This window comes from Lytechinus variegatus, chromosome 5, assembly GCF_018143015.1.
Source record: "Lytechinus variegatus isolate NC3 chromosome 5, Lvar_3.0, whole genome shotgun sequence".
NCBI classification, from domain to species: domain Eukaryota; kingdom Metazoa; phylum Echinodermata; class Echinoidea; order Temnopleuroida; family Toxopneustidae; genus Lytechinus; species Lytechinus variegatus.
In genome coordinates this window covers 47,882,042-47,891,159 of record NC_054744.1, presented here as the reverse complement: position 1 = coordinate 47,891,159, position 9,118 = coordinate 47,882,042, and the positions used below count along the sequence as shown (strand labels likewise).

Here is a 9,118-nt window from a genome sequence, read left to right as displayed (position 1 = left end):
CAGATGGAACAACAAAAAAACTTACACTGTAAAAAATGAAGTGTTAATTAATACCACTTACAGTGCTTGTATAGTGACTCTACTACGAACTGGAAAATCAGCATTCGTAGTGAAGCCATTATACAACCACTGTGAGTGCTAATTAAATGAACACTTTTCTTACAGTGTATGCCTTAAAAAAATCCCTGATATTCTCATCCTGGCTATAGATGCCCGGCGTCTTTTGGAGATGTTTTGTTACGGCCAGGGGAGGTAGAGAGGGAGGGGGGGGGGCCCCATATAGGCTGATGTGCAAAATTCAAATTCCGGGGGGAAGGCATGCCAGCATGCAGGCATAGTGTCTGTTATTAGGCGTTAATATAGGAATGTTTGTTCTTTTTTTTCTAACTATGAAAGCCTTTATTTGTTATCAGAACGAATGTTCTCGCCGATGTGTAATACAATATGATAATATAGTGTTACAGAGAAAACCACATCAAATATTAAAATCTATCAATGCGAAGCAGCGCAAAATCATTTTAGCTATTAAAATCATTTCGATAACCAAGCCGAGGCCTTGAGGCAATTTAATGTGTCATTCTCATGTTACTTCGGCCTTTCGCGGTCGTTTTAACACATTAGCTTGGCGGCTCTTCTATACAAAGAAAATATCCTACTGCTTGATGCATTCTCGGCCCGTGGAGGGTGTGGGATTACCCCCATGGAAATTTGCTTGGATGCCGAGACCATTTTCATCAGTCTAATTGCGTTGCCGAAATATCATTGGTGTACCCCCATCGTCTGTCTCAACAGTCACGATGATTAACACCATGATTTCAATTCCTGCATGTTCTCATACATGCCGGCAGAGCTCAGCAGTGCTGTAATCATGTTAGACAGAAGTGTGAAGTCTACATACTTCTGTGCTAAGAATAAACAACATTGATTTGATTTTTATTTGTGGAGAAGGCGTGAAGCACCGGCTGCTTCTATCAATAATCCACAACCTCTTATAATGGCAAAACACCTTTTGTTCAATCTGTTATATAGCATATTAACCAGTTTTGACAGATGGCATGTATGGTGTGAAAAAGTCTATTCCCATTATTTAATATTCTTAAGAGCACCAACTCATACTGAATATATTTTCAATTAGTGCATAACATTAACACTAAATCAAGTCGTTTGTAAATACTTGTTAAGTTATTATCAAATAACTTCATGAATCCCCCCCCCCCCGTCTTCCTTCATCTGCCCCCTTAAAAAATTCAGGGATTCACGCGAACCACCCCCCCCCCCCCCCCTTGAAAAGTCAATAATAAACACTAAATAGCTATCGACATTTTAGGAGTTGGGAACCTTTTTATTAATATCTCAATCTTTATTTGTCTTGCTTTTTTGGAGGAGGCAAATGTCGACCAACCTTCAAGTTGAAGCGTTTTTCGAAAAGAACATATATTTTTTAACATAGTGGACCCCAGCCCGTTCAATAAAAAAATGCACGAGCCTCATGTAATCACTAGTTGGAAATGATAATATAGACCTTTATTATATAAAGTATATATCTTCTCGTTGATTGAACTGAATTGTTTGTAATGAAATTGTTGTGTACTTTTACAACAGCAATCTATTATACTCCATGAAGTCACACCGATACGATTTGCTATATACTTGGAACAAACTTTGACGCTCTGCTTGAAATTAACAATCTTAGAAAGATGCCTGGAGATAGGAATGTAATCAGTGAATGTAATGTACTTTGCTTTATCAGATTACCCGTCTAATTCCCGCAGTTCAAATCACTTCAATCATGTCAGTTGGAATTAACTCATCCTAACATAAACGCAGTATCGCGTTATATCAATCGGATTAGTTACGGTCGTGAGTGCATGGCACTCATAATTCCTATGTTTTTCAATCTCGTAGAATCACTGCAAAAAGACTGGAATTGTATTTCAAAAGGTTAAACATTGAGTGTGATTTTGATGTCTAAATATTCTTTATATAATTTATCTTTAACACATGTGCTTGTATTATTTTTGTCTGAAAATAATATGAAAAGGGGTATCCGTTATTAGCTGTCCAGGAACGAAAAAATAAAACAAACTTAAAGGACAAGTCCACCCCAACATAAACTTGATTTGAATAAAAAGAGAAAAATTCAACAAGCATAACACTGAAAATTTTATCAAAATCGGATGTACAATAAGAAAGTTATGGCATTATTAAAGTTTTGCTTCATTTCACAAAACAGTTATATGCACATCTCGGTCGGTATGCAAATGAGGAACTGATGACATCACTCACTCACTATTTCTTTTGTATTTTATTATATGAAATAAGAAATATTTGAATTTTCTCATCATTGTCATGTGAAATGAAGTTTTATTCCTCCCTGAACTTGTGGAATTCCATTATTTTAACATTTTGTGCTTCAGGCAAGGAGGTCCTAATCGTCAAATTCGTAAAACTTGAAATATTGTATAATTAAAAAAAAAAAAGAAATAGTGAGTGAGTGACATCATCGACTCTCTCATTTGGATGTAACTGGCTCGTTCATATAATTATTTTGTTTAAAATAAGCAAAAATTTGAAATCGACTCTCTCATTTGGATGTAACTGGCTCGTTCATATAACTATTTTGTTTAAAATAAGCAAAAATTTGAAATGTCATAACTTTCTTATTTTACATCTGACTTGTTTCGATGAAATTTTCAGCATTGTGCTTGTCTGATTTTTCTCTATTGATTCAAATCAAAATTTTTCTGAGGTGGACTTGACTTTTAATAAATGTATCTTTTCCTCTATCTCTATACATTTTCCTTATTTTGTTTCCGTATTTTATTTTCCTTTTTTTGTTTATGGTACTTAAATTGTATTGTAAAGCATAACCCTATATATATCGTCGACCTCTGCGTGGAATAAGCCAAAGAAAAGAAAGTACAAATTTCTTAACCTATCAAAATGGTACTTTGACAATAGAGCAAGTTAGATCCTACACGGATGTTTAGTTCATTATGATAAATTTTGAAAATAAATTTTGGTATGATTAGATAAACATCCATGGATCATTTTGGATTGTCATCCCTGGGATTTTGAAGCTTATCTCTTGTTTATTCAATTGCAGTGACGTATGCATGGAATCAAATATGACATGGTTGTCAATACATCCTGCGGGGATTCATTCATCTAGATGATTTTCAACACAAAATGATTCACAGCAGTCATAATGATTAATGGGAATTTTCATTTCATGAATGAGGAATTCAAATTTTATTGTTATTGTAAAGAAGGTCTTTTATTATAAATACAACGAATAATAATGCAAGTATAATGATAATTATAGCACACAATTAAAAATGATAATATTTGGTGACTTATACGTGTTATATGATCACTTTAGTCCATGTAATTTTTGGTATATTATAGTAACACATTATCAGTTTTTGAGTTATAAAATATGGCGTATATTAATGTTACTCTTAAAACAAGCAATAATTGAGTACCATAATAGCAAATAAACGTAGGTCTACTCGTCATGATTTAGTATCGAACAGTAGAGATAGTGTTGATGCAAATGAAATATACTTTACTAATGAATACTATTAGGTTTCAAAGCAGCGAAATTTATTATTCATTTGGTTTTATTACAGCCGAAGAAGAAGGATGTCTCCGTCGAAACGTTGTAGAATCTACATTCTATACAATTTACATCTGGCATGTGTGTTTTTTCGTATAAAAATTCGAAAAATTACGAAATAAAATATTACATTTACCAGTTTGAAAATGTTTTCATCGCACTGTTTGATAGAGATCATGGATCATTTTATAGCGGGCTCATCCTAAGTATCATTAATATAATTGAGATATGAAGGTTTACTTAATATTCCCAAGACGTTCTTTAATTTCCATACTGATACACATCATGCACATGTGACCCATTTACATTTTATATCGATTGAAGAAACTGGACCATCGATATTGGCGGAATGCCATATACCGCGATATTGACCAATCGTACATGATAGAACTACATGTATATGTGCTGTATATACATTTTTATCTTTTAAGAGAGCAAACATTTCATTGGCACAGATTTCTTTGATAGACTTTCCTGGTCCCCGAAGACCTTTGTCGGTTCTATTACCTATTTTTACTGATTCAAGATTTGATATCTGGAAGCTATTTGTTAGATATATGACTTGATGGCTGTGCAATGTAGTCTAATGTAACAAACGGATGTCATGGGATTTCATTCCATCGACGAATAAAAATTGTTTTGAGTGAACCGCCGATCTTAGAAATATGTCAGGTGATATGCACGTGCCAACTGATGACGTCAGTATAAAACAAAATTCATACCCACCTGGCTCATATCAACAGCATATCCTGTTCTGTAATACGACACTTCATTACATAAAAAAAGAATGATCACATTGCATATACTCCGGAGAGATCATAATAATTATTGCAGAAAGAGAGAGGTGGGGGGTGGGGAGATGAGGTGGGGTAAGGAGAAAAAACGAATAAGAGAGAGTGGGTATAGAAGTGATATATGAGTAAATCTAAATTCATTTATCATTTCAATTATTTGATTATGACTGCGGTAATAAAACCACATTTCTATTGTCTGTGTGATAAAGCCACGTGATGAATAAAGTTAGGAACTGGTACTTCCAAAAAAAATGCTTCCTTTTGGTCTGAGAATCAAAATCGGGACAGCGTCCTCACATGACACTGCTACCGAGTAATTTGTTTAGAATCTTTAAGATAACAAAAACTTTAAACTTTTAAGTAATCACATAATCATCGTGATGACTTTTAAGGGTCAGCGACTTTCTATTCCATGGATTTGTTTCATATTTACTAATCATTTTTCAGTGTGTAAAAATAGAAACCTCATGTTTTCTCGGTTGGAGTGTTCAACTCAACACATTGAAAGCTTGCTTTATTAAACGGAGTGGCTGTTATTATACTTGCATTATTGACAAAAAATAGATTCTAGACAAAGATAATTGAATAAAAGCTCTCATAATGCAAGTTTGAATCTCCTTGATTCCTTGATGAATGTATTGATTAAATACATTTTCTTATAAAACAGAACTGAACGCTCTCATGAATAAATTCATATCACCCACTCTTGTCTTTATTTTAGCCACATTTACGAAAAGAACTCTAAACCTGGATTTATTATTATTTTGTTAGAAACCTGTTTGACCTGATGTAAGAAGTCTGCTTATTTGATTTGAACCAAAATTAGGACAACGGCCTCAAATTACACGAAAAACCCAGACGATGGACACTTGAGGCCCTGGAGTTGTCTTTGGTCTCATGTACGATTATGATGATGATCTATTTCGCATACAGTATCTTGTTCCATGCTAATGACTTTTCAACACAATCATGACTACGAAGTGATATAAAAAGATGTCTCCCCATCTATCTTATGTAGTGCTTTGCTTGTTAATTCCTTAAAACCATCTTGGAAATTATTTTTATGAACTAAAAAAAAGGGGGAACAAACTTAACGAATATGGACATCGTAGAATTTGGTTGACATGATTGCTAAACAATGACCCATTGGGTAAAATACTGGAAATACAAAAAATATATTGAAAATCTTGAATAAATAATCATGATAGTGAACTGTTTATGTGGAGCTGTGATGGCCGAGCGGTTAAGGCGTTGGACTTGAAATCCAATGGGGTCTCCCCGCGCAGGTTCGAATCCTGCTCGCAGCGATTCTCTTTACAATATTATATTTTGTTCAGTTATGTAAAACATTTAAAGATTGTTGATGTTGTCTACTGATACTCGTTCAAATGGTATTCATTTTGTGTTTCGTTGTTTTCAAAGGGCACACATGAAGCTCACTGATGCTTGCATGTTATACTATAGGTATCATTGATCTTCTGATGGATTATTACACATTATATCCTACTTACAGGTAATTGGGAGAATTCAATATGTTTGCAACCACTTATACAGCACAAACAACATGTACAAGTTGTAACTTTTTACCATTATCCAACAATGCTCCTTCCTGTCACAGATTACCAATAAGAGGAAATAGTCCTATATATTTACCACACTGGGAAAAATAACACGTATTTTGTCAGAATAAATGGAATTGACAATTCTTCCTTGAAATACACACCCTATCAGAACTTCAAATTACTTATAAATTACGATTTATCCTCTGACATAGTTTGTATTTTCACAGTAGGCCTGCATTGTTTATCATTGTTTGGGTTTCATTCCACGACCTTCACGACAGAGGAGATTTTTTTTACCAATAATTTGTTCCTCCTAATATCAGCAAGTAACTAGTCAAGCAGTCAACGTCTTGTGGAGTCACCTCTTGACGATGTGAGTTTGGAGTGTTGCAATTTTAGATGCATTAAAGAATAATTGGGTCAGTTTGTGTTAGAACAAAGAAGGGAACATCAGTGTACATGGTGTATCGATTGCATTAGGAAGGCGCCACGGGCAAAGGGTTGACGAGCGTTGTGTTTCGTGTTGCATTATGGGATCGGTAAGTTGGTACAGACAACTCGCTTCACATTTTCGTTTCCATTACAATTTGCTCAAAAATGAAACGAATATTTGGAGGTAGAATTCGGTTCCATTGAGGGTTTCATCAAACAGGGTCTAAGTGTTATATGAGATCTGCTATATATATAGATATTCAGCTGAAAGTTGAAAGCTCTACTGTAATGAAACACATCGCAGACATTAAGCTTGCCAAGAGCTACACAGTGCATTATTTTGTCGAAATATAATGCAAAATTGCATATCCAATTAAATCAATTCAATGCTTTATTGTCATTTTATGCCATGCACCGTGGTGTATCACACGAATAAACGAAAATTATATTAAAAGAAGAAGATAAAATGACAATAAAACGAAATATGGGGAAAGCTATAACGACGCAATGTTCAAATATAAAGAAAATCATATCAAATATAGAAGGGAAAGAGAGACACTAATCAGATAATGTAGAAGAAAACTATATGTGGCTGCAAAATGAAATAAAATCTAATCTACTAATATTTTCTCCAGATTTTTTTCTGATCGCAGACATTTAGGGGTCCCTTTAATACCTCCCATCAGTGGCGTACCTAGGATTTTCCACAAGGGGCGGGGCAAATTCGTCCGCCAAAAAATTTAACAAGCAAGAAAAAAGGTCTTCAAGTTGAAAGGAGAGGGCAAGGGATCAGTTTTGACCCGTCAGGGGGGGGGGCAGGGATACGTCCCTTGCATGGGTTGTGACTCGTCAGGGGGGCAGTCTGCCCCCTCTGCCCCCCCCCCTTAGGTACGCTAGTGCCTCCCATCCTTCCTAATCATAAAGCATAATGAAAGAGAACAGATAAACATCCCGGTTCAATTGGAATGATTGTCTATTTTTAGTTATCAGAGATTCGAAGACCGGATTGATTGAAAGAAAATGAATGTTCAATCAACCTAGACAGCTGACTTGAGAGATTAAAGTGATTAAACATCACTTTCTATCATTCATTGTTCAATCTTACCTTGATTTACCAAACTGACAGACAGGTAACATGCGCTGACCTATCATCTCAACTCTTGATAACAAATTGATGAATGAGACCACATGTGTAATAATGCACTCACAGTATTTACAAGGAAAACGTGGATATAAAGGGGAAAAAAGAAGCTCGTTATTGATGACATTGCACCATCGTTTTTTTAAGACAAAGTTATCAAAATGGTAGCATAAAAATGACCACGTTGAAGATATTGCAGTACGACCCCCCCCCCAAAAAAAAATGAAGGAAGGAAAAGGGAGTCTGCAATGAAACGTCGTTCTCTGATGCTATTCGTATATTCTCCTGTATACAGGTGTGAAATGTAAATACCAAGTCATGTTTGACCCCCGCAGAATTCCCGAAGCTCCCCGCTTTGACCTACATAGCGACCATTGTACACAGATTGTCAAAAATGTCTCCCGGAAAATAACAGAAATATAAGTTTTATAGAATCTGCTTAAAATATATTTTCCCTTCCCTTCTGTTGAATAACAGAAAGTCTACCATACTTGTTCGTTGGCAACATGAAGCTAGTAAAATATTAACCGAAATTATGTTTTTAATGCCTTTTTTCGAATCGATTCATTCTTCTAAAATACATGTCATAGAAAAAAAAATCTGCTAGAAGATGGCTATATTTCTACGCATGATTGACATATACAATGATCTGGCTCTTTTTACAGCGTTTAACATTATTATATTGGATTTATCTTTTTCTTTATGGAACAAAGGTAAAATCGGTAACATTATGTCGTTGTTCAGAACTTTTTCACATAATATCACTTAAACAGGGGATACTGGTTTGAATTAAGAAAAAAAAAACATTTATGCTATTTACATAGTCCCAGAGTGCTGCCTATTGTGAATAACCCACGCAACACCCCCTAGGTAAATAATGGGGCTGCACCACAACCCCCCCCCCCCCCCAGCACCCCGATTCCCAGCGCCCTGAGCTATTCTGAAAAGAAAAATTCACCTCAATTTGATTGACGTAATATATTTATATTGTCCTGTACCGTGTAATTTGATTTTTGCCTTTTTTATAATATCTTGTTTGTTAGTCCGCTCAGTTACCCTACATTGTTTGGACATAATGTTTGATCTCCTCTTTTTATCTGTAAGCATGCATGGTAAATATTAGCAAATTGTCATGTCGAAATTCTTTGGTTTATTTTAGGCATTTTAGGGTTCACGTGGGAGATCAACGTTGACTGAGCTTTACCTCTTATCAAGAGAGTGGTGGGGACTGGAGAATGTGTCTTTAAAAAAATCCCGGAAAAAAATATAAATTCACAACGACCAATCAATATTGTACCTAAAATATCTTTCGACCACAAGCCTAAACGCTTATGGAAATAATTACCTGGCGATGGAGTAAATTAAAAAAAATGATTTTGAAGATAATAGGTTTCTTCTTAAAAACAACTTATAAGAATATCGGAAGCCCCACTGCATTACTATTTTAAGCTCATGTTGTCTTCATGTAGAATGCTTTTGGCTCTGACCGGTAATCCATGAGCACAATAGAGCAGTTTTATCGAAATAATCTTCATATTAGTCCCCTTGGCTATCCTTTATTACGTCACAT

The 9,118-nt window shown here is 35.1% G+C and overlaps 1 non-coding gene across 1 annotated transcript; it reads left to right on the top strand.

The window, feature by feature from the left end:
- Positions 1–5,638: 5,638 nt before the first annotated feature.
- Positions 5,639–5,720, top strand: TRNAS-UGA. Its single transcript has one exon. It is a non-coding gene; the product is annotated as a tRNA-Ser (tRNA).
- The last annotated feature ends 3,398 nt before the right edge of the window (positions 5,721–9,118 follow it).